Raw genomic sequence first — 27,137 nt, 5'->3', positions numbered from 1 at the left:
TACATGTTTTCAAGAGAGATATAGGTTATGTTGAAATATATTGATTTTTATATCCTGTATATGAGAGAGAGAGAGAGAGAGAGAGAGAGAGAGAGAGAGATTTACATAGAAAATCAGACCACACAGACCCCATGGTCCAGACTAGGTGGTCTGTCCTTAAACCTAAGTGATTTTACATTAATCAGATGGCTCCAAAACGTTGCTTTTCTACTCTAGTTAATATTAAGTTCAAGGAAGTGACGGTCGAGCTTGTTTTTAAAGGATTCAATCGTGTTACACTGGACCACTGATGGTGGGAGCTTATTCCATTCTCGCACTACAACGCTGGTGAAGAAAAATTTGGTGCAGTCTGAATTTACTTGTCTACATTTGAGTTTTGTGCCATTGTTCCTCGTTCGCAAAGTGTCATCGATCATAAACAATTTTGTTCTGTCTACATTCGTGAAACCATTAAGTATTTTAAAACATTCGATCAGTTTTCCTCGGAGGCGACGTTTCTCAAGAGAGAACATGTTAAGGGTGGAAAGCCTTTCTTCGTAGGATTTGTTGCGCAAGGAAGGGATCATTTTTGTTGCTCGACGCTGAACACCTTCTAGTTTAGCAATGTCCTTTGCATGGTGGGGAGACCAAAACTGTACCGCATATTCCAAGTGGGGTCTGACTAAACTATTGTAGAGCGGAAGTATTACATCTTTATTCTTGAATAAAAAGTTTCTTTTAATGAAGCCCAACATTCTGTTCGCTTTATTTGCTGCATCGATGCATTGATGTGAGAATTTGAGGTTTCACGCGATTTTAATCCCCAGGTCCTTAACGCATTGAACGCTTGTGAGTTTAACGCCGTGTATTTCGTAATCGAACTTCTTATTTTTTGTTCCAACTTGAAGGACCTGGCACTTGTCTACGTTAAAGGGCATCTCCCATTTATCCGACCAAGCTGAAATTTTATGCAAATCCTCTTGGAGGCATAGCCTGTCTTCGTCAGTGAAAACCGAGTTACCAATCCTTGTGTCGTCTGCAGATTTACTAATGCGATTATTGAGTCCAACATCCACGTCGTTGATGTAAATAATGAAGAGCACTGGGCCAAGAATCGAGCCCTGAGGGACGCCACTAGTGACCGGCGCCCACTCTGAGTTAAATCCGTCAATCACAACTCTTTGTTGTCTGTTGCTCAACCAATTCGCGATCCATTGGTTTACTTGACCGTCAATGCCTATTTGCTTTAATTTATAAAGTAATTTATGATGTGGGACTTTATCAAACGCTTTCTGGAAATCAAGATAGACTACGTCCACTGATATGGTTACGTCATAAATTGAGAAGAGATCGTTATAAAAGGTCAGTAGCTTTGACAGGCAGGATCTTTTGTTACGGAAGCCATGTTGTGAATCCCCAATTAATGAGTGGCTTTCGAGGTAACTCACAATTTTGTCTCTAATTATGCTCTCGAGTAGCTTACCTACAATTGAAGTTAGACTAATGGGTCGGTAGTTACCTGGTATTTTTTTGTCTCCTTTCTTAAAAATCGGTGTCACGTTAGCCTTTTTCCAATCCGAAGGGACGATGCCTTGTCGCAAGGACATATTGAATACGGTAGTGAGGGAGGAGAGTATTTCGCTCTTTGTTTCTTTAAGCAGTATAGGATATACTTTGTCGAGTCCGGGACTTTTATTTGTTTTAAGTGAATGGAGAGCTTTAAGGACTTCATCGGTTGTTATTTCAAAATTAGGCAATGCATGCTCGAGATTTACAATAGTACTGGTGTTGGTGGGAGCAAGAGGAAGACTGTTAGTATTAAACACCGAGGAAAAGTAATTGTTGAAGAGGTTTGCAATGTGTTGGCTGTCAGTCACTAGTGCACCGTCGCTGTTTGTTAAAGGTCCAATACCACTTTTGATCGCCTTTCTGTTGTTTATGTAACTGAAGAAAGATTTCGGATTATTTTTACAGTTGGCTGCAATATTTTCTTCATATCTACGCTTTGCCTGACCTACTAGTCTTTTTACTCGTCGCCTGGCATCAGTATAAAGTCTAATGTTTTCGGGCGTGCTTTGTTCTTTCTTTAACCTGTAAAACAATTTTCTCTCATTGACTGATTGTTTAATTTCGCTATTAAACCACGGTGGGCTTTTATTAGTGTTAATTCGTTTCTCGCACAAGGGGACGAATGTGTTCTGCTGAGTGAGTAAGTGATTTTTAAGGCTTAGCCAGGCTTCATCTACGTTGCCGTCATCTGATAGTTGTATTTCTGTTAGTTTTTGTCGGATTTCTACGAAGTTAGCTCTTTTGAAATTGGGCACCTTTACTTTATTTTCAGTCACTGATGATTGAGCTCTAATGTCGACGCGCACTAATTTATGATCGCAAGAACCGAGGTGTTCACCTACCGTGACACTACTGACTAGGTTATCTTGGGTCGTTATAACAAGGTCGAGTATATTATTTTGTCGAGTTGGCTCAGAAACCATTTGGCTTAGATCATTTTCTTCTAGAAATTCGATCATTCTATGTGACTCGCCTTCTGTACCTGACAGTGTCGCCCAGTCGATATGGGGGAGGTGAAAGTCTCCTAATATCAGTGAGTCGTTGTTATTAAGTGACTGCCTTAAGACGCTGTACATTTCAAGGTCGTCATCGAGTGATTGCCGGGAGGTCTGTAGGTGACAGATATATTTAAATTGACTTTTGCAATGTTTACTCGCACGCACAAATGTTCAACGTTACTGTCTACCGGTGTTTTGTCAGTGGGTTGCAAATAGCTTTTGACATAAAGGGCGACGCCACCGCCTCTACGGTTTACACGATCTTTGTTGAAGAGTCTGTAGCCATCTATGTTGTATTCGGAACTTAAATCAATATTTGTGGTGTCGATAAATGTTTCGGTTATAGCAATTATGTCAAAATTTTCTGTTAGAGGAAGACATCTCAGTTCATCAAATTTGTTTGTTAGGCTACGCGCATTGAAACTAAGGATTTTTAAGTTATCTAGAGGCTTGGTAATAGAGGTGGTGGTACTTGCGGGATCACGGTTACGGGTTTGTTGCGATGCACGGCGTCTATTTACACGGGCGGGGTGGGGGGACGTGGCTGTGACTCGTTTTTTGCTCGGATGACACGTACTGCGTCGTTGAGGAGCCTTCCGAATCTGGCTGCCCCGATGGGAGACAGGTGCAATCCGTCCCTGTGGAAGAGCTCACTTTGTCCATAGAAACTGTCCCATGCGTTGAAGAACTCCACGTCAACTGAGAGAGAGAGAGAGAGAGAGAGAGAGAGAGAGAGAGAGAGAGAGAGAGAGAGAGAGAGAGAGAGAGAAAGTCTAACCAAGATAGCCAGCCAGACAGAGCACAAGATATGTACAACATATGCACACCTAAAAAGTAAATTTTCATGTGTTATATAATAAATTAGCTTGCGTGAGTCCCCCATCCAGTACATTGTCCCGTCCACCAGGCTCAGCCCAGCAATAGGTCTGGCTTGGCCCGCTCAGGCATCACACATATCAGGCTCCTTTCACCATTGAGTTCATTGTATGCTGCACATCATGGTATTACATGTATATCCATAAGATGTTTATTTCAAGGATTATAAGTGCTTGAAGAACAGCTATTTGTGGCCCAGTCCCCCCCCCTGAGGGAGCCCTTGTGGTCAAAACACCCGCCCTTCAGGGGTTCAAGATCATGTGGGATGTGCTCACTACTCCAGGTCCATAACTCTTAGAGAATGAACTCCAACACTTAAGCCCTGAACATAGATATTTAGATGAATTGTATGTTTTTAATCAGTTTATCATATTCCAACTTTGCCCCGAGAGTCAGTTTTTTACTTAATTTTTAACCCGTCCGCTGCGATTGGCACGGATTTGGCTTTCACTAGTAGCCTGGTAACGTATAGTCCCAGGTCTTTCTCTGCCTCTGTGGTGGATAGTGGAGTGTTTCCCATGTGGTATTGGTGTGCTGGATATCCCTTCACTGGTAACCTGATTACATACACTCCCAGGTCTTTCTCTGCCTCTGTGGTGGATAGTGGAGTGTTTCCCATGTGGTATTGGTGTGCTGGATATCCCTTCACTGGTAGCCTGGTTACATACAATCCCAGGTCTTTCTCTGCCTCTGTGGTGGATAGTGGAGTGTTTCCCATGTGGTATTGGTGTGCTGGACATCCCCTCCCAAGGTGCAGGACTTTCCATTTTTCTTCATTGAATTGTAGCAGCCACCTTTTGTGCCTTTCCTATAACATGGTGAGGTCTTCTTATAGGAAATCCACAGTCAAGGGGCTATGCAGAATTTTCCAGGCTTTTTTTTCCCCGATGCAAATAGTTATAACCTGTATGGGGTGATGAATGTACCCTCTTTACCCCCCTCCCACAGGCACTCCCAGAGGAACAGTGGAAGAAATACCAGCTGATGACCGGAGAAAGCAGGGAGAGGCTGGATTGCCGAGGGGTGACGCTGCGCTGCCTTGACGAGGCTGCTCAGGAGAAAAAGCACCAGGCCGAGGAGATGAAGAGGGACATTGTCGACTTGGTGGACATTATGTGTGTGTGTGTGTGTGTGTGTGTGTGTGTATCACAACCTAGTTCAGACCTCACCAAAGCATGCATTGTGTTCAAGTGATCTCATACAAGCAAGCATATTAACCCGGCAGCAGCGACGGGTCAAATTTGTGCCATGATATAATTATACCTCCCAAAATAGATGATGCATAAACTGATCACAAATGCTTTGATATATATTATGAAATGGTTTGTGTGAGGGCTGATTTTTTCTAATTTTTCTCGCTCAGAGGGACCATTAAGAAACATGATCCACCACCGCCTGGTTAATATGTGCCGCCGACGATCTGTTAAGCAGGATGCAGCGTGCTCTGAGGCGACCCCGGGCAGGAGGCAACATGTGACCTCGTGCGCCAAACCTTTGACCTCTATTCAGAAGCAGTAAGTAGCGGGCTTTTTTATTTTTTTTTATGCCCTGGAACTGTCTCCTTAGCTGTAAAAAAAAAAAAAAAATACTGACTCATTGCCGTCCTGGGGTGAACAGACTGTGATCCAGGTGAACGTATTACTCGGGTAGCTTATTCACTGAGGCGTGTGTTGCCGGCGAGAAAATGAGTCATCCTCACTCTGCTCCGAGTCTAGTATGGAACATTATCTCTCTCTCTCTCTCTCTCTCTCTCTCTCTCTCTCTCTCTCTCTCTCTCTCTCTCTCTCTCTCTCTCTCTCTCTCTCTCTCTCTCTCTCTCTCTCTCTCTCTCTCTCTCGGCCCACATTTCGACCGCCACACACATTTGACCAGACTTTTCTAGGAGTTGTGGGCATTTCCAGGGGTAGCTTTGTGACCTTTACTCTGTACTGTGAACCTAAGAAAACACACATTTGACCAGGCTTTCCTAGAAGTTGTGGGCATTTCCAGGGGTAGTTTTGTGACCCTTCCTCTGTACTGTGAACCTAAAGAAACAAACATATGACCAGGCTTTCCTAGGGTTGTGGGCATTTCAGGGATAGTTTGTGACCCTTCCTCTGTACTGTGAACCTAAAGAAACACACATATGACCAGGCTCTCCTAGGAGTTATGGGCATTTCCAGGGGTAGTTTTGTGACCCTTCCTCTGTACTGAGAACCTAAGAAAACACACATTTGACAAGGCTTTCCTAGAAGTTGTGGGCGTTTCAGGGTAGTTTGTGACCCTTCCTCTTTACTGTGAACCTAAGAAAACACACATTTGACAAGGCTTTCCTAGGAGTTGTGGGCATTTCCAGGGGTAGTTTTGTGACCCTTCCTCTGTACTGTGAAGCTAAAGAAACACACATATGACCAGGCTTTCCTAGGAGTTATGAGCATTTCCAGGGGTAGTTTTGTGACCCTTCCTGTGTACTGTGAACCTAAAGAAACACACATATGACCAGGCTTTCCTAGGAGTTGTGGGCATTTCCAGAGGTAGTTTTGTGACCCTTCCTCTGTACTGTGAACCTAAAGAAACACACATATGACCAGGCTTTCCTAGGAGTTATGGGCATTTCCAGGGGTAGTTTTGTGACCCTTCCTCTGTACTGTGAACCTAAGAAAACACACATTTGACAAGGCTTTCCTAGGAGTTGTGGGCATTTCCAGGGGTAGTTCTGTGACCCTTCCTCTGTACTGTGAACCTAAAGAAACACACATATGACCAGGCTTTCCTAGGAGTTGTGGGCATTTCCAGGGGTAGTTTTGTGACCCTTCCTCTGTACTGTGAACCTAAGAAAACACACATTTGACAAGGCTTTCCTAGGAGTTGTGGGCATTTCCAGGGGTAGTTTTGTGACCCTGGTGGTAGTGTGACCCTTCCTCTGTACCGTGAACCTAAGGAAGCACACATATGACCAGGCTTTCCTAGGAGTTGTGGGCATTTCCCAGAGTAGTTGTGTGACCCTGGTGGTAGTGTGACCCTTCCTCTGTACCGTGAACCTAAGGAAACACACATTTGACCAGGCTTTCCTAGGAGTTGTGGGCATTTCCCAGGGTAGTTGTGTGACCCTGGTGGTAGTGTGACTCTTCCTCTGTACCGTGAACCTAAGGAAACACACATTTGACCAGGCTTTCCCTAGGATTTGTGGGCATTTCCCAGGGTAGTTGTGTGACCCTGGTGGTAGTGTGATCCTTCCTTTGTACCGTGAACCTAAAGAAGCACATATTTGGCAAGGCTTTCCCTAGGATTTGTGGGCATTTCCCAGGGTAGTTGTGTGACCCTGGTGGTAGTTTGACCCTTCCTCTGTACCATGAACCTAAGGGAACACACATTTGGCAAGGCTTTCCCTAGGATTTGTGGGCATTTCCCAGGGTAGTTGTGTGACCCTGGTGGTAGTTTGACCCTTCCTCTGTATCATGAACCTAAGGAAACACACTTTTGACCAGGCTTCCCTAGGAGTTGTGGGCATTTCCCGGATTAGGTGTGTGACCCTGGTGGTAGTGTGACCCTTCCTCTGTACTGTGAACCTAAAGAAACACACATTTGACCAGGCTTTCCTAGGAGTTGTGGGCATTTCCCGGGTTAGGTGTGTGACCCTTCCTCTGTACCGTGAACCTAAGGAAACACACATTAGAACTCAACCCACCTCCGTTTTGGCCCTGGGAGGTGGTTGGTGTGAGGGTCTGAACCAGGCTCACCAGCAGGGACTTGGCACGACACACTATAACTTGTGACTATAATTCAGCCTCTGACTGCTGCTGCTGCGGTCATAACTTTGGGGTGTAACTTTTTTTTTTTGTGTGTGTGTGTGTGTGTGTGTGTGTGAAGAGGAAGAGGAAGGAAGGTTATAGATTTTTCCTTTTCAGATGTGGAGGTACCTCGCTCTCTCTCTCTCTCTCTCTCTCAGGAATGAGAAAATACAGGTTAATTTTATATACTTTTATTATTATTATTATTATTATTATTATTATTATTATTATTATTATTATTACTGATCGTGCAACTGATGGAAGCTGGAACAGGAAGTTGCTGATATTTGGTAAGTTACTATTGTCTCTTTCAACCATGATTTCTACCAGTCTACCACAATCTACCAGGGTCTAACCACTACACAATATTCGCCCAACATCCCTCTGCCAGTTTTTTCCACAATTCAACCATCAGTCATCACAAGTTCAACCCCAAAACTCAACTTGTTCAAAACTTTTTCAACTCTGTAACCCCAAAATTTCAACCCAAGACCTGACATTCAACCACGATTTCTACCATTCCACCACAATCTACCGGGACCTAACCACCATAAATCTTTTCAGGGCTATGGCTGACTGGCTGGTGCTGTCTGGTCACTCAGCTCAGCAAGGGACTGGAAGCTGGAACTCTCTCTCTCTCTCCCATTGAAAAGAAGAGAGAGAGAGTGTGTTCCATCTCATCTTCTCTCCCTCTCTCTCTATTCCCCCAACATCCAGGCGGCATCTTGGGAGGGGAGGGGAGGGGAAGAGAAGAGAAGGGAAGGGAAGGGAAGAGAAGAATACAATAGCTCACTGGTGGACAGAGGAAAGAGACAAGGAAGAAGAAGAAGAGTAGGTTTAAATATATCCATTGTAATATATATTTCCAAACTTTATTAGTCTTCTCTTTATAAAAATACAGGGAGAGAGAGTTAGTTCCATCTCTCTCTCATCTCTGCCCTTCAATTAATCTCCCTCCATCTTCTCCCCAACAGGACTCGTCTCGTCTGGTCTCCCCCAGCATCCAAGCAGCATCTTGAAGGCCTGACTGGTTTCCTCAGCTCAGTGGTCTCGTCTCTGTCTCCTTTCCTGCAAGAGTCTGGCAGAGTTTAGTGCCAAGAGAGTCTCTCTCTCTCTCTCTCTCTCTCTCTCTCTCTCTCTCTCTCTCTCTCTCTCTCTCTCTCAGCTCCCAGGGCCAACAGGGTGTCCCCCCACAGTGTGTTGACAACCCCCCCAGACACATGCCCCCCAGACACATAAGAACCCTCTCTCTCTCTCTCTCTCTCTCTCTCTCTCTCTCTCTCTCTCAGGCGCCACAGGGTGTCCACAACCCCCACAGACACATGCCCCCAGACACATAAGAACCCCCCCCCTCTCTCTCTCTCTCTCTCTCTCTCTCTCTCTCTCTCTCTCTCTCTCTCTCTCTCTCTCTCTCTCTCTCTCTCTCTCTCTCTCTGCAAGAAGTGTCAGTTTGCTCAATAAATATACAAGCAATTTCTGGTGTTTTTTTCGTCCATTCTGCAAAGTTTACAAAGACACAGACCTTGATAAAAGTGGAGATTACAAAGAAACGAAAATGAGGAGAAAGAGGAAAGATTAAGCTATTTTTTGGCATAGGAGGAAAGGAGGAAGAGAGGAAGGAAAAAGGAGAGAAATGGAGTTGAACTTGGAGGAGGAAATGAACGAAACCACTAAAATTACGCTGGAGAAATACACAGACCTTTTATAAAAGTGGAGATAGGAGAGGAATGAAAAGGAGGAGGAGGAAAAGGAAAGAGTAAGCTATTTTTTGGTGTAGGAGAAAAGGAGGAAGAGGTGGAAAATGGAGGAAAATGGACTTGAACTTGGAGGAGGAAATGAATGAAACCACCAAAATTATGCCAGAAATACACAGACCTTGATAAAAAAATAGAGATAACTGAAATTAAAAGGATGAGGAGGAAAAGGAAGATGGGAGGAGGAAGAAGAAAGATTAAGCTATTTTTTGGCATAGGAGGAAAGGAGGAAGAGGTGGAGGAAAGAGGAGAAAAATGGACTTGAACTTGGAGGAGGAAATGAACAAAACCACCAAAACTGCGCCGGAGAAATACACAAATCTTGATAAAAGTGGAGATTAAAGAGAAACGAAGAGGAGGAGGAAAAAGAGGAAGACAAGAGGAGGAAGAGGAAAGATTAAGCAGTTTTTTGGTATAGGAGGAAAGGAGGAAGAGAGGAAGGAAAAATGAGAAAAATGGAGTTGAGCTTGGAGGAGGAAATGAACGAAACCACCAAAATTACGCCGGAGAAATACACAGACCTTGATAAAAGTCGAGATAACTGGGAAACGAAGAGGAGGAGGAAGAAGAAGAAGACAGGAGGAGGAAGAGGAAAGATTAAGCTATTTTTTTGGCATAGGAGGAAAGGAAGAAGAGAGGAGGAAAGAAGGGAAAAACGGAGGAAACCTGGAGAGAATCAGTGAGAGAAAGGACCTGTTTTTAAGGCAGCCCCTAACCTGACGTAACCTTGGGCCTGAGCATACACAGGGGGTGGGTTGCTTCACTCACCCACCATCTCCATCCGTCCTCCCCCATGCCATGAGGTGCGTGGGTGTCCCTCGGTGGTCTCCTGGGCTCACTGGAGGGCTGAGTCTGGTCTCATCTCGGTTCCTTCCCTGCAAGAACCATCACGGAGTTAGTGTGTGTGTGTGTGTGTGTGTGTGTGTGTGTGTGTGTGTGTGTGTGTCAACTTCAAGTGCCAATATCTCTGCAAGGACAACAGTTAGGAACACAATATTCTAACACAAGATGCTCCTAACACTCGCCTACAACACCTGTAACTGGCAGTGCTTCTAGCTCCTGAGACACGAGGAATCAAATCATTTGGGGATGTCGTGGACCTTGTGAGAGGTGACCCTTCGCTACCAGGACTAGGCTGGGATGGCTGGCTTTTGGACCCTCAACGGGGAGCACGGCTAAGTATGCGAGTTAACCGCATGAAGGGTCACTTTGGACCATGTTCTGAGAAATGGTTACAAGCAGGAGTTCATAGATGCAAATTCTACTACTAATAACAAGGGCTCCATGACCTGATGTGTGAATAGACAGGGAGTGAGCGCGTAGGCAGGAAGTGCCGGGAGGCGGAACACTCGTGGGTCCTCCTATGGACGGGTATAAGGCCGGCGGGCATGAACTGTTCACGTGGGCGTTGTCATGACGCTTTGTGACGTGTTGTGATGTAAAACGACACGGTGGTGACGATTTGTATGGTAGCCGCTGGCCCTATATAAGAGCTCCTCGGCAAGGAGCAGGAGTGTCGCATTCACCAATTCAGTAACAGTCAACCTATTTTGGGGCTGTAGCCGTTACTGTACTTGAGGCAACACTGGTGAGTAGAATTACGAGACTCTGTTAGGAGAAGCCGTATTTCTTGTGACTGTGTAGCATGTGATCGTTCTGGAGTATTAGGAACTTTGTTATGTTGAGTAGGAACATTCAGTGTTGTTGGTAGTGAAACGTAACCAACCGTACATGTGTGTTTCATTAGTGACTGGTCGCTACGAGTGTGTCTGCCGTGAATATTGTTGATTTCATTTGGGCGTGTGACAATCAGTAGTGACGTTAACTTGTTGATTCTGTACTTACTCATGTGCTCAGGTAGATTCCTTTTACTGTTAGAATAAATATTATAAGCAACTTAGTCATTACCATCCCCGTACTACACCTCCCTCTGACACGTTTGCAACTTATTAAGTGTGCAAACGGGAGTACAAAATGTCCTACTCAATCCTTTTACATATGCCGACTTCTAACCTGAAAACTGCCTCCTTCATCCCAATAGCTGGAAAAATTTATAGTTATCATTAAAATCGTCAATTGCAGATGTCTTTGGGGAATAATTAAGGGTCAAAACCAGGTAATTATGATGCCCTGAGTACGACAATCTGGCATCACCACTCAGAAGACACTTTGGCTCGGAAGATAGTTTTTTGACATGAGGAATTGACTATTTTAACAGGGACGGCTACCGACACAGGGACGGCTACCAACACAGGGACAGCTACCAACACAGGGACGACTACCAACACAGGGACGGCTACCGACACAGGGACGGCTACCAACACAGGGACAGCTACCAACACAGGGACGACTACCAACACAGGGACGGCTACCGACACAGGGACGACTACCAACACAGAGACGACTACCAACACGGGGACGGCTACCGACACAGGGACAACTAGCAACACAAGGACAACTAACAACACAGGGACAGCTTCCACCAGTATTTTGTCACCTTTGAGAGTGGTAAGTGTAATCCTTCGCCTCCTAAAATCTTATTCAATTTCCTTTGTGTAGTGAGCATACCAATTCCTGACAGCATAGTTATTTTCATGGTATATAATAAAATTAATAGAGAGAGAGAGAGAGAGAGAGAGAGAGAGAGAGAGAGAGAGAGAGAGAGAGAGAGAGAGAGAGAGAGAGAAAAAAAGTCAAACTAACTCATAATTGGATAAAGATAGAACAACACAGATAGTGTCAAAAGAAAGAAGATTAAATACTCTACAAATACACAAGAGCGAATCTCAAACAAACAAACAGGAAGCAGAGAAAAAACATCCTTGACCCTGGTAGAGCGACACCAGAAATTGAAAAACAAGAATGAAAAATGTCAATTAAAATGGAAATTACTCAAAATTGGATAAAGATAGAAACATACAGATAAGTGTCAAAAGAAAGACAATTAAATACTCTACAAATACACAAAAGCGAATCTCAAACATACAAACAGAAAGCAGAGAAAAACATCCTTGAACCTGGTAGAGCGACCCCGGAAATTGAAAAACGTGTATGAAAATGTTGATAAAATGGGACTTACTCAATTGGATAAAGATAGGAACATGCAGGTAGCGCTAAAAGTAAGAGAAAGGATCAATCAACAACGTCATAAGAGAAAATCTCAAACAAACAAAAAAGCACACTCGTATACCTGGTAAAACGAGCCTACGGTGTTAAGACTAGAGGGAAGACTCAAGAAAACTTCTGATAAAAGTCAAAATAAGTCATAATTGAATAAAGATAGAAGGATGCAGATCAAGCCAAAAGAAAGAGAAATGATGAATCTACAACTCCTTCAGAGGAAATCCCAAACAAACAAACAACCACTCTAATATACCTGGTAGAGCGATCCCATGGTGGCGCTGGTGGGAGGAATCACATTGTTGACGAAGAAGATGAGGGCATCCTCGGGTCTCAGGGGAATTCTCTTGCGCATGAGGAAGTAGAATTGACCGACTGGCAAAGGAACCAAATACTTCTTGTCGATACGAGCCTGAGGGGCCTTCTCCACGATGACCTGTAATAGTAGTAGTAGTAGTAGTAGTAATAGTGGTAGTAGTAGTAGTAGTAATGTAGTAGTAGTAGTAGTAGTAGTAGTAGTAGTAGTAGTAGTAGTGGTAGTAGTAGTAGTAGATAGAGAGAGAGAGAGTGACACATACACACTCTCTCAATCATATGAGAGAGAGAGAGAGAGAGAGAGAGAGAGAGAGAGAGAGAGAGAGAGAGAGAGAGAGAGAGAGAGAGAGAGAGAGAGAGACAAACCACTAACACAACACCAATAAATCACTGTATAATCTGTTTTCACCCCGGAGATGCGCACTGAGGCCGCGCGCACCTCTGGATCACTCCCCTACACACAGGCTATACAAGTGAACAGGGTAATTACTATATGTTATTACCCCGGAGATGCGCAGTGAGGCCGCGCACACCTCTGGATCACTCCCCTACACACAGGCTATACAAGTGAACAGGGTAATTACTATATATTATTACCCCGGAGATGCGCACTGAGGCCGCGCGCACCTCTGGATCACTCCCCTACACACAGGCTATAGAAGTGAACAGGGTAACCACGTGTAACTATTTTACCCTCCCGTCAACAAGTTTCAAAGGCCAAAATGGCGCTCAGTTGAGTTTTCCTTAATGATTTTTTAGGCTCACAGTACAGAGGAAGGGTCAAGCTGTCACCAGGGTCACAAAACTAACCCTAGAAATGCCCATGACTCCTTCGAAAGCCTTGGCAAATGTGTGTTTTCTTTGGTTCACGGTAGAGAGGAAGGGTCAAACTGTCACCAGGGTCAAAACACAGCCCCTAGAAATGCCCACTACTCCTAGGAAAGCATTGCCAAATATGTGTTTTTAGGTTCACGGTAAAGAGGAGAGGTCAAACTGTCACCAGGGTCACGAAACTACCCCTAGAAATGCCCGAAACTCTTAGGAAAGCCTTGTCAAATGTGTGGTTTTTTTGGTTCACAGTACAGAGATGGAGTCAAACTGCCACCAGGGTCACAAAACTACCCTTGGAAATGCCCAAAATCCCTCCGAAAGTCTTGTCAAATGTATGCTTCCTTAGGTTCACGGTACAGAGGAGGGGTCAAATTGCCACCAGGGTCACAAAGCTACCCCTGGAAATGCCCAAAACGCCTATGAAAGCCTTGTCAAATGTATGTTTTCTTAGGTTCACGGTACAGAGGAAGGGTCGAACTGCCACCAAGGTCACAAAACTACCCCTGGAAATGCCCAGAACTACTACGAAAGCCTTGTCAAATGTGTATTGTTTTTTTGGTTCACGGTACAGAGGAAAGGTCAAACTGTCACCAGGGTCACAAAACTACCCCTGAAAATGCCCACAACTCCTAGGGAAGCCTTGTCAAATGTATGTTTTCTTAGGTTCACAGTACAGAGGAAGGGTCAAACTACCACCAGGGTCACAAAACTACCCCTGGAAATGCCCACAACTTCTAGGAAAGCCTTGTCAAATGTGTGTTTTCTTATGTTCACGGTACAGAGGAAGGGTCAAACTACCACCAGGGTCACAAAACTACCCCTGGAGATGCCCATAACTTGTCAAATGTGTGTTTTCCTAGGCTCACGGTACAGAGGAAAAGTCAAACTGTTACCAGGGTCACAAAACTACCCTGCTGGAAATGCCCACAATTACGAAAGCCTCTTCAAATGTGTGTTTTATTAGGTTCACGGTACTGAGGAAGGGTCACAGTACCACCCGGGTCACAAAACTACCCCTGAAAATGCCCAGAACTCCTAGGAAAGTCTTGTCAAATGTGTGTTTTCTTAGGTTCACGGTACTGAGGAAGGGTCGAACTACCACCAAGGTCACAAAACTACCCCTGGAAATGCTCACAATTACTACGAAAGCCTTGTCAAATGTGTGTTTTCTTAGGTTCACGGTACTGAGGAAGGGTCGAACTACCACCAGGGTCACAAACTGCCTCCTTCATCCCAATAGCTGGAAAAATTTATAGTTATCATTAAAATCGTCAATTGCAGATGTCTTTGGGGAATAATTAAGGGTCAAAACCAGGTAATTATGATGCCCTGAGTACGACAATCTGGCATCACCACTCAGAAGACACTTTGGCTCGGAAGATAGTTTTTTGACATGAGGAATTGACTATTTTAACAGGGACGGCTACCGACACAGGGACGGCTACCAACACAGGGACAGCTACCAACACAGGGACGACTACCAACACAGGGACGGCTACCGACACAGGGACGGCTACCAACACAGGGACAGCTACCAACACAGGGACGACTACCAACACAGGGACGGCTACCGACACAGGGACGACTACCAACACAGAGACGACTACCAACACGGGGACGGCTACCGACACAGGGACAACTAGCAACACAAGGACAACTAACAACACAGGGACAGCTTCCACCAGTATTTTGTCACCTATGAGAGTGGTAAGTGTAATCCTTCGCCTCCTAAAATCTTATTCAATTTCCTTTGTGTAGTGAGCATACCAATTCCTGACAGCATAGTCATTCTCATGGTATATAATACAATGAAGAGAGAGAGAGAGAGAGAGAGAGAGAGAGAGAGAGAGAGAGAGAGAGAGAGAGAGAGAGAGAGAGAGAGAGAGAAAAGTGAAACTAACTCATAATTGGATAAAGATAGAAGATACAGATAATGCCAAAAGAAAGAAGATTAAATATTCTACAAATACACAAGAGCACATCCCAAACAAACAAACAGGAAGCAGAGAAAAACATCCTTGACCCTGGTAGAGCGACCCCAGAAATTGAAAAACAAGAACGAAAAATGTCAATTAAAATGGAAATTACTCACAATTGGATAAAAATAGAAACATACAAATCAGTGTCAAAAGAAAGACAATTAAATACTCTACAAATACACAAAAGCGAATCGCAAACATACAAACAGAAAGCAGAGAAAAACATCCTTGAACCTGGTAGAGCGACCCCGGAAATTGAAAAACGTGTATGAAAAATGTTGATAGGAACATGCAGGTAGCGCTAAAAGTAAGAGAAAGGATCAATCAACAACGTCATAAGAGAAAATCTCAAACAAACAAAAAAGCACACTCGTATACCTGGTAAAACGAGCCTACGGTGTTAAGACTAGAGGGAAGACTCAAGAAAACTTCTGATAAAAGTCAAAATAAGTCATAATTGAATAAAGATAGAAGGATGCAGATCAAGCCAAAAGAAAGAGAAATGATGAATCTACAACTCCTTCAGAGGAAATCCCAAACAAACAAATAACCACTCTAATATACCTGGTAGAGCGATCCCATGGTGGCGCTGGTGGGAGGAATCACATTGTTGACGAAGAAGATGAGGGCATCCTCGGGTCTCAGGGGAATTCTCTTGCGCATGAGGAAGTAGAATTGACCGACTGGCAAAGGAACCAAATACTTCTTGTCGATACGAGCCTGAGGGGCCTTCTCCACGATGACCTGTAATAGTAGTAGTAGTAGTAATAGTGGCAGTAGTAGTAGTAGTAGTAGTAATGTAGTAGTAGTAGTAGTAGTAGTAGTAGTAGTAGTAGTAGTAGTAGTGGTAGTAGTAGTAGTAGATAGAGAGAGAGAGAGAGAGAGAGTGACACATACACACTCTCTCAATCATATGAGAGAGAGAGAGAGAGAGAAAAGAGAGACAAACCACAACACTAACACAACACCAATAAATCACTGTATAATCTGTTTCACCCCGGAGATGCGCACTGAGGCCGCGCACCTCTGGATCACTCCCCACACAGGCTATACAAGTGAACAGGTAATTAATATATGTTATTACCCCGGAGATGCGCAGTGAGGCCGCGCACACCTCTGGATCACTCCCCTACACACAGGCTATACAAGTGAACAGGGTAATTACTATATATTATTACCCCGGAGATGCGCACTGAGGCCGCGCGCACCTCTGGATCACTCCCCTACACACAGGCTATAGAAGTGAACAGGGTAACCACGTGTAACTATTTTACCCTCCCGTCAACAAGTTTCAAAGGCCAAAATGGCGCTCAGTTGAGTTTTCCTTAATGATTTTTTAGGCTCACAGTACAGAGGAAGGGTCAAGCTGTCACCAGGGTCACAAAACTAACCCTAGAAATGCCCATGACTCCTTCGAAAGCCTTGGCAAATGTGTGTTTTCTTTGGTTCACGGTAGAGAGGAAGGGTCAAACTGTCACCAGGGTCAAAACACAGCCCCTAGAAATGCCCACTACTCCTAGGAAAGCATTGCCAAATATGTGTTTTCAGGTTCACGGTAAAGAGGAGAGGTCAAACTGTCACCAGAGTCACGAAACTACCCCTAGGAAAGGCCCGAAACTCTTAGGAAAGCCTTGTCAAATGTGTGGTTTTTTTGGTTCACAGTACAGAGATGGAGTCAAACTGCCACCAGGGTCACAAAACTACCCTTGGAAATGCCCAAAATCCCTCCGAAAGTCTTGTCAAATGTATGCTTCCTTAGGTTCACGGTACAGAGGATGGGTCAATTGCCACCAGGGTCACAAAGCTACCCCTGAAATGCCCAAAATGCCTATGAAAGTCTTGTCAAATGTATGTTTTCTTATGTTCACGGTACAGAGGAAGGGTCGAACTGCCACCAAGGTCACAAAACTACCCCTGGAAATGCCCAGAACTACTACGAAAGCCTTGTCAAATGTGTTTTGTTTTTTTGGTTCACGGTCCAGAGGACGGGTCACACTGTCAACAGGGTCACAAAACTACCCCTGAAAATGCCCACAACTCCTAGGGAAGCCTTGTCAAATGTATGTTTTCTTAGGTTCACAGTACAGAGGAAGGGTCAAACTACCACCAGGGTCACAAAACTACCCCTGGAAATGCCCACAACTTCTAGGAAAGCCTTGTCAAATGTGTGTTTTCTTATGTTCACGGTACAGAGGAAGGGTCAAACTACCACCAGGGTCACAAAACTACCCCTGGAGATGCCCATAACTTGTCAAATGTGTGTTTTCCTAGGCTCACGGTACAGAGGAAAAGTCAAACTGTTACCAGGGTCACAAAACTACCCTGCTGGAAATGCCCACAATTACGAAAGCCTCTTCAAATGTGTGTTTTATTAGGTTCACGTTAATGAGGAAGTGTCACAGTACCGGGTCACAAAACTACCCCTGAAAATGCCCAGAACTCCTAGGAAAGTCTTGTCAAATGTGTGTTTTCTTAGGTTCACGGTACTGAGGAAGGGTCGAACTACCACCAAGGTCACAAAACTACCCCTGGAAATGCTCACAATTACTACGAAAGCCTTGTCAAATGTGTGTTTTCTTAGGTTCACGGTACTGAGGAAGGGTCGAACTACCACCAGGGTCACAAAACTGCCTCCTTCATCCCAATAGCTGGAAAAATTTATAGTTATCATTAAAATCGTCAATTGCAGATGTCTTTGGGGAATAATTAAGGGTCAAAACCAGGTAATTATGATGCCCTGAGTACGACAATCTGGCATCACCACTCAGAAGACACTTTGGCTCGGAAGATAGTTTTTTGACATGAGGAATTGACTATTTTAACAGGGACGGCTACCGACACAGGGACGGCTACCAACACAGGGACAGCTACCAACACAGGGACGACTACCAACACAGGGACGGCTACCGACACAGGGACGGCTACCAACACAGGGACAGCTACCAACACAGGGACGACTACCAACACAGGGACGGCTACCGACACAGGGACGACTACCAACACAGAGACGACTACCAACACGGGGACGGCTACCGACACAGGGACAACTAGCAACACAAGGACAACTAACAACACAGGGACAGCTTCCACCAGTATTTTGTCACCTATGAGAGTGGTAAGTGTAATCCTTCGCCTCCTAAAATCTTATTCAATTTCCTTTGTGTAGTGAGCATACCAATTCCTGACAGCATAGTTATTTTCATGGTATATAATAAAATTAATAGAGAGAGAGAGAGAGAGAGAGAGAGAGAGAGAGAGAGAGAGAGAGAGAGAGAGAGAGAGAGAGAGAGAGAGAAAGTCAAACTAACTCATAATTGGATAAAGATAGAACAACACAGATAGTGTTAAAAGAAAGAAGATTAAATACTCTACAAATACACAAGAGCGAATCTCAAACAAACAAACAGGAAGCAGAGAAAAACATCCTTGACCCTGGTAGAGCGACACCAGAAATTGAAAAACAAGAATGAAAAATGTCAATTAAAATGGAAATTACTCAAAATTGGATAAAGATAGAAACATACAGATAAGTGTCAAAAGAAAGACAATTAAATACTCTACAAATACACAAAAGCGAATCTCAAACATACAAACAGAAAGCAGAGAAAAACATCCTTGAACCTGGTAGAGCGACCCCGGAAATTGAAAACGTGTATGAAAAATGTTGATAAAATGGGACTTACTCAATTGGATAAAGATAGGAACATGCAGGTATCGCTAAAAGTAAGAGAAAGGATCAATCAACAACGTCATAAGAGAAAATCTCAAACAAACAAAAAAGCACACTCGTATACCTGGTAAAACGAGCCTACGGTGTTAAGACTAGAGGGAAGACTCAAGAAAACTTCTGATAAAAGTCAAAATAAGTCATAATTGAATAAAGATAGAAGGATGCAGATCAAGCCAAAAGAAAGAGAAATGATGAATCTACAACTCCTTCAGAGGAAATCCCAAACAAACAAACAACCACTCTAATATACCTGGTAGAGCGATCCCATGGTGGCGCTGGTGGGAGGAATCACATTGTTGACGAAGAAGATGAGGGCATCCTCGGGTCTCAGGGGAATTCTCTTGCGCATGAGGAAGTAGAATTGACCGACTGGCAAAGGAACCAAATACTTCTTGTCGATACGAGCCTGAGGGGCCTTCTCCACGATGACCTGTAATAGTAGTAGTAGTAGTAGTAGTAATAGTGGTAGTAGTAGTAGTAGTAGTAATGTAGTAGTAGTAGTAGTAGTAGTAGTAGTAGTAGTAGTAGTGGTAGTAGTAGTAGTAGATAGAGAGAGAGAGAGAGAGAGTGACACATACACACTCTCTCAATCATATGAGAGAGAGAGAGAGAGAGAGAGAGAGAGAGAGAGAGAGAGAGAGAGAGAGAGAGAGAGAGAGAGAGAGAGAGAGAGAGAGACAAACCACAACACTAACACAACACCAATAAATCACTGTATAATCTGTTTTCACCCCGGAGATGCGCACTGAGGCCGCGCGCACCTCTGGATCACTCCCCTACACACAGGCTATACAAGTGAACAGGGTAATTACTATATGTTATTACCCCGGAGATGCGCAGTGAGGCCGCGCACACCTCTGGATCACTCCCCTACACACAGGCTATACAAGTGAACAGGGTAATTACTATATATTATTACCCCGGAGATGCGCACTGAGGCCGCGCGCACCTCTGGATCACTCCCCTACACACAGGCTATAGAAGTGAACAGGGTAACCACGTGTAACTATTTTACCCTCCCGTCAACAAGTTTCAAAGGCCAAAATGGCGCTCAGTTGAGTTTTCCTTAATGATTTTTTAGGCTCACAGTACAGAGGAAGGGTCAAGCTGTCACCAGGGTCACAAAACTAACCCTGGAAATGCCCATGACTCCTTCGAAAGCCTTGGCAAATGTGTGTTTTCTTTGGTTCACGGTAGAGAGGAAGGGTCAAACTGTCACCAGGGTCAAAACACAGCCCCTAGAAATGCCCACTACTCCTAGGAAAGCATTGCCAAATATGTGTTTTCAGGTTCACGGTAAAGAGGAGAGGTCAAACTGTCACCAGGGTCACGAAACTACCCCTGGAAATGCCCGAAACTCTTAGGAAAGCCTTGTCAAATGTGTGGTTTTTTTGGTTCACAGTACAGAGATGGAGTCAAACTGCCACCAGGGTCACAAAACTACCCTTGGAAATGCCCAAAATCCCTCCGAAAGTCTTGTCAAATGTATGCTTCCTTAGGTTCACGGTACAGAGGAGGGTCAATTGCCACCAGGGTCACAAAGCTACCCCTGGAAATGCCCAAAACGCCTATGAAAGCCTTGTCAAATGTATGTTTTCTTAGGTTCACGGTACAGAGGAAGGGTCGAACTGCCACCAAGGTCACAAAACTACCCCTGGAAATGCCCAGAACTACTACGAAAGCCTTGTCAAATGTGTATTGTTTTTTTGGTTCACGGTACAGAGGAAAGGTCAAACTGTCACCAGGGTCACAAAACTACCCCTGAAAATGCCCACAACTCCTAGGGAAGCCTTGTCAAATGTATGTTTTCTTAGGTTCACAGTACAGAGGAAGGGTCAAACTACCACCAGGGTCACAAAACTACCCCTGGAAATGCCCACAACTTCTAGGAAAGCCTTGTCAAATGTGTGTTTTCTTATGTTCACGGTACAGAGGAAGGGTCGAACTACCACCAGGGTCACAAACTAACCCTGGAGATGCCCATAACTTGTCAAATGTGTGTTTTCCTAGGCTCACGGTACAGAGGAAAAGTCAAACTGTTACCAGGGTCACAAAACTACCCTGCTGGAAATGCCCACAATTACGAAAGCCTCTTCAAATGTGTGTTTTATTAGGTTCACGGTACTGAGGAAGGGTCACAGTACCACCCGGGTCACAAAACTACCCCTGAAAATGCCCAGAACTCCTAGGAAAGTCTTGTCAAATGTGTGTTTTCTTAGGTTCACGGTACTGAGGAAGGGTCGAACTACCACCAAGGTCACAAAACTACCCCTGGAAATGCTCACAATTACTACGAAAGCCTTGTCAAATGTGTGTTTTCTTAGGTTCACGGTACTGAGGAAGGGTCGAACTACCACCAGGGTCACAAAACTGCCTCCTTCATCCCAATAGCTGGAAAAATTTATAGTTATCATTAAAATCGTCAATTGCAGATGTCTTTGGGGAATAATTAAGGGTCAAAACCAGGTAATTATGATGCCCTGAGTACGACAATCTGGCATCACCACTCAGAAGACACTTTGGCTCGGAAGATAGTTTTTTGACATGAGGAATTGACTATTTTAACAGGGACGGCTACCGACACAGGGACGGCTACCAACACAGGGACAGCTACCAACACAGGGACGACTACCAACACAGGGACGGCTACCGACACAGGGACGGCTACCAACACAGGGACAGCTACCAACACAGGGACGACTACCAACACAGGGACGGCTACCGACACAGGGACGACTAACAACACAGAGACGACTACCAACACGGGGACGGCTACCGACACAGGGACAACTAGCAACACAAGGACAACTAACAACACAGGGACAGCTTCCACCAGTATTTTGTCACCTATGAGAGTGGTAAGTGTAATCCTTCGCCTCCTAAAATCTTATTCAATTTCCTTTGTGTAGTGAGCATACCAATTCCTGACAGCATAGTTATTTTCATGGTATATAATAAAATTAATAGAGAGAGAGAGAGAGAGAGAGAGAGAGAGAGAGAGAGAGAGAGAGAGAGAGAGAAAAAAAAAAAAGTCAAACTAACTCATAATTGGATAAAGATAGAACAACACAGATAGTGTCAAAAGAAAGAAGATTAAATACTCTACAAATACACAAGAGCGAATCTCAAACAAACAAACAGGAAGCAGAGAAAAAACATCCTTGACCCTGGTAGAGCGACACCAGAAATTGAAAAACAAGAATGAAAAATGTCAATTAAAATGGAAATTACTCAAAATTGGATAAAGATAGAAACATACAGATAAGTGTCAAAAGAAAGACAATTAAATACTCTACAAATACACAAAAGCGAATCTCAAACATACAAACAGAAAGCAGAGAAAAACATCCTTGAACCTGGTAGAGCGACCCCGGAAATTGAAAAACGTGTATGAAAAATGTTGATAAAAATGGGACTTACTCAATTGGATAAAGATAGGAACATGCAGGTAGCGCTAAAAGTAAGAGAAAGGATCAATCAACAACGTCATAAGAGAAAATCTCAAACAAACAAAAAAGCACACTCGTATACCTGGTAAAACGAGCCTACGGTGTTAAGACTAGAGGGAAGACTCAAGAAAACTTCTGATAAAAGTCAAAATAAGTCATAATTGAATAAAGATAGAAGGATGCAGATCAAGCCAAAAGAAAGAGAAATGATGAATCTACAACTCCTTCAGAGGAAATCCCAAACAAACAAACAACCACTCTAATATACCTGGTAGAGCGATCCCATGGTGGCGCTGGTGGGAGGAATCACATTGTTGACGAAGAAGATGAGGGCATCCTCGGGTCTCAGGGGAATTCTCTTGCGCATGAGGAAGTAGAATTGACCGACTGGCAAAGGAACCAAATACTTCTTGTCGATACGAGCCTGAGGGGCCTTCTCCACGATGACCTGTAATAGTAGTAGTAGTAGTAGTAGTAGTAGTAGTAGTAGTAGTAGTAGTAGTAGTAGTAGTAGTAGTAGTAGTAGTAGTGGTAATAGTAGTAGTAGAGTGAGAGAGAGAGTGAGAAATAGACACTCTCTCTATCTTATTTGAGAGAGAGAGAGAGAGAGAGAGAGAGAGAGAGAGAGAGAGAGAGAGAGAGAGAGAGAGAGAGAGAGAGAGAGAGAAAGAGAGACAAACCAAAACACAAACAACACCAATAAATCACTGTATAATCTGTTTCACCCCGGAGATGCGCACTGAGGCTGCGCGCACCTCTGGATCACTCCCTACACACAGGCTATACAAGTGAACAGGGTAATTACTATATGTTATTACCCCTGAGATGCGCAGTGAGGCCGCACACCTCTGGATCACTCCCCACACACAGGCTATACAAGTGAACAGGAGTGAGTAGGGTATATTATTACCCTGAGATGCGCACTGAGGCCGCGCACCTCTGGATCACGCCCATACACACAGGCTATAGAAGTGAACAGGGTAACCACGTGTAACTATTTTACCCTCCCGTCAACAAGTTTCAAAGGCCAAAATGGCGCTCAGTTGAGTTTTCCTTAATGATTTTTTAGGCTCACAGTACAGAGGAAGGGTCAAGCTGTCACCAGGGTCACAAAACTAACCCTAGAAATGCCCATGACTCCTTCGAAAGCCTTGGCAAATGTGTGTTTTCTTTGGTTCACGGTAGAGAGGAAGGGTCAAACTGTCACCAGGGTCAAAACACAGCCCCTAGAAATGCCCACTACTCCTAGGAAAGCATTGCCAAATATGTGTTTTCAGGTTCACGGTAAAGAGGAGAGGTCAAACTGTCACCAGGGTCACGAAACTACCCCTGGAAATGCCCGAAACTCTTAGGAAAGCCTTGTCAAATGTGTGGTTTTTTTGGTTCACAGTACAGAGATGGAGTCAAACTGCCACCAGGGTCACAAAACTACCCTTGGAAATGCCCAAAATCCCTCCGAAAGTCTTGTCAAATGTATGCTTCCTTAGGTTCACGGTACAGAGGAGGGGTCAAATTGCCACCAGGGTCACAAAGCTACCCCTGGAAATGCCCAAAACGCCTATGAAAGCCTTGTCAAATGTATGTTTTCTTAGGTTCACGGTACAGAGGAAGGGTCGAACTGCCACCAAGGTCACAAAACTACCCCTGGAAATGCCCAGAACTACTACGAAAGCCTTGTCAAATGTGTATTGTTTTTGGTTGACGGTACAGAGGAAGGGTCAAACTGTCACCAGGGTCACAAAACTACCCCTGAAAATGCCCACAACTCCTAGGAAAGCCATGTCAAATGTATGTTTTCTTAGGTTCACAGTACAGAGGAAGGGTCAAACTACCACCAGGGTCACAAAACTACCCCTGGAAATGCCCACAACTTCTAGGAAAGCCTTGTCAAATGTGTGTTTTCTTATGTTCACGGTACAGAGGAAGGGTCAAACTACCACCAGGGTCACAAAACTACCCCTGGAGATGCCCATAACTTGTCAAATGTGTGTTTTCCTAGGCTCACGGTACAGAGGAAAAGTCAAACTGTTACCAGGGTCACAAAACTACCCTGCTGGAAATGCCCACAATTACGAAAGCCTCTTCAAATGTGTGTTTTATTAGGTTCACGGTACTGAGGAAGGGTCACAGTACCACCCGGGTCACAAAACTACCCCTGAAAATGCCCAGAACTCCTAGGAAAGTCTTGTCAAATGTGTGTTTTCTTAGGTTCACGGTACTGAGGAAGGGTCGAACTACCACCAAGGTCACAAAACTACCCCTGGAAATGCTCACAATTACTACGAAAGCCTTGTCAAATGTGTGTTTTCTTAGGTTCACGGTACTGAGGAAGGGTCGAACTACCACCAGGGTCACAAAACTACCTCTGGAAATGCTCACAACAACTACGAAAGCCTTGTCAAATGTGTGTTTTCTCAAGTTCACGGTACAGAGGAAGGGTCAAACTGTCACCAGGATCACAAAACTACCCCTGGAAATGCCCACAACTCCTAGAGAAGCCTTGTCAAATGTGTGTTTTCTTATGTTCACGGTACTGAGGAAGGGTCGAACTACCACTAGGGTCACAAAACTACCCCTGGAAATGCCCACAACTACTACGAAAGCCTTGTCAAATGTGTTTTTTCTTATGTTCACGGTACTGAGGAAGGGTCGAACTACCACTAGGGTCACAAAACTACCCCTGGAAATGCCCACAACTACTACGAAAGCCTTGTCAAATGTGTGTTTTGTTAGGTTCACGATACTGAGGAAGGGTCACGCTACCACCAGGGTCACAAAACTACCCCTGGAAATGCCCACAACTCCTAGGGAAGCCTTGTCAAATGTATGTTTTCTTAGGTTCACGGTACAGAGGAAGGGTCAAACTACCACCAGGGTCACAAAACTACCCCTGGAAATGCCCACAACTCCTAGGAAAGCCTTGTCAAATGTGTGTTTTCTTATGTTCACGGTACAGAGGAAGGGTCAAACTACCACCAGGGTAAAAAAAAATACCCCTGGAAATGCCCAGAACTTGTCAAATGTGTGTTTTCTTAGGTTCACGGTACAGAGGAAAGGTCAAACTGTTACCAGGGTCACATTACTACCCTGCTGGAAATACTCACAACTACTACGAAAACCTTGTCAAATGTGTGTTTTGTTAGGATCGCGGTACTGAGGAAGGGTCACACTACCACCAGGGTCACAAAACTACCCCTAGAAATGCCCACTACTCCTAGGAAAGCATTGTCAAATATGTGTTTTCAGGTTCACGGTAAAGAGGAGAGGTCGAACTACCACCAGGGTCACACAACTACCCCTGGAAATGCTCACAATTACTACGAAAACCTTGTCAAATGTGTGTTTTCTTAGGTTCACGGTACAGAGGAAGGGTCAAACTGTCACCAGGGTCACAAAACTACCCCTAGAAATGCCCACAACTCCTAGGAAAGCCTTGTCAAATGTGTGTTTCCTTAGGTTCACGGTACAGAGGAGTCAAACTGCCACCAGGGTCACAAAACTACACCATACCTTAATGTTCCAATACTTACTACTGACAGGTACTACTTACGTCTTCCCTCACACGACTCCTAAACCAACCAATACGTTCTTAATGACACAAAGACTGACAGGTGATTCAATTTTACCTCAAACCACTAAAAAGATCATTGCACTGTTCATTAACTTCATACTGACAGGTGTTGAAATCTTAATTACCTCACACGACTATCAGCGCAGGTAACACACACACACACACACACACACACATACACACACGTACCTTCCCTCCTCCTCTCTTTACGTCCAGATAGCAAATAGCCAGTCCTTTTTCCTCTCTCTTCCTCCTCCCTTCCTACTCTTCCTCCCTCCTTTCCTTCTCCTCTTCCTCCCTCCCTTCCTCCTCCTCCCCCTCCCTCCATTCCCTTGTTTCCTCCCCTTTTTATCCGTTCATAGTTAATTAGTTAGGTAGTTAGAGAGTTAAGTAGTAGTAGTAGTAGTAATGGAGGTGGTAGTCTGTATGTGTGTGTGTGTGTGTGTGTGTGTGTGTGTGTGTGTGTGTGTAATTCACCTCTTGGTCTGCTGCGAGTCTCTCTCGAGACAGCCAGCCGTTCCCCTACGGAAGAGCACAGAGCTCATAGTACCAATCTTTGGGTAGGACTGAGACCACTCACACACAACACACCGTGACAACGAGGTCACAACTCCTTGCCTGACGTCGCGTACCTACTCACTGCTAGGTGAACAGGGGCTACACGTGAAAGAAGATAAACCCAACTTATCATAAACCGGCCGGGGAATCGAACCCCGGTCCTTATGGTTGTGAGCCAGACGCTCTACCCCTGAGCTACCGGGCCGTGTGTGTGTGTGTGTGTGTGTGTGTGTGTACATGCGTAAATTGTTATGTGCGTAAATCTGAGAGAGAGAGAGAGAGAGAGAGAGAGAGAGAGAGAGAGAGAGGTGTGTGTGTGTGTGTGTGTGTGTGTGTGTGTGTGTGTGTGTGTGTGTGTGTGTGTGTGTGTGTGTGTGTGTGTGTGTGTGTGTGTGTGTGTGTGTGTGTGTGTGTGTGTGTGTGTGTGTGTGTGTGTGTGTGTGTGTGTGTGTGTGTGTTGATGTGCTGAATTAGTCTTTTCTCTTGTAATTATTTTTCGTATATTTTATTTAGCCCTTCATATAAATCTCTTTTTCCTTTAAATTTGAGTTATTTATCTTTTTATCTTGTTATATTTCCCCCTAAGGTCCATATAATTAATTCTTTCCTCTTTGTCTGATGCAAAGTTTTCTGAGGTT

General features: G+C 44.4%; 1 long non-coding RNA gene across 10 annotated transcripts; it reads right to left on the bottom strand.

Moving 5' to 3' along the window:
* Positions 1–9,674: 9,674 nt before the first annotated feature.
* On the bottom strand, positions 9,675–26,163 carry LOC127001170 (uncharacterized). 10 transcript variants are annotated; one of them, XR_007754843.1, is made up of 3 exons: positions 26,131–26,163; positions 19,172–19,351; positions 9,675–9,821 (listed from the first exon to the last, which is right to left on the bottom strand). It is a non-coding gene; the product is annotated as an uncharacterized LOC127001170 (long non-coding RNA). The 10 variants fall into 10 exon arrangements; XR_007754841.1 differs by lacking the exon at positions 19,172–19,351 and adding an exon at positions 15,756–15,935 and having other exon boundaries at positions 26,131–26,155; XR_007754839.1 differs by lacking the exon at positions 19,172–19,351 and adding an exon at positions 12,323–12,502 and having other exon boundaries at positions 26,131–26,150.
* Between the last annotated feature and the right edge of the window lie 974 nt (positions 26,164–27,137).

The sequence above is a fragment of the Eriocheir sinensis genome, chromosome 20 (assembly GCF_024679095.1).
Source record: "Eriocheir sinensis breed Jianghai 21 chromosome 20, ASM2467909v1, whole genome shotgun sequence".
In the NCBI taxonomy this organism is placed as follows: Eukaryota; Metazoa; Arthropoda; class Malacostraca; order Decapoda; family Varunidae; genus Eriocheir; species Eriocheir sinensis.
The sequence above is the reverse complement of the archived record's forward strand: the minus strand, read 5'-3'. Positions and strand labels throughout refer to the sequence as shown.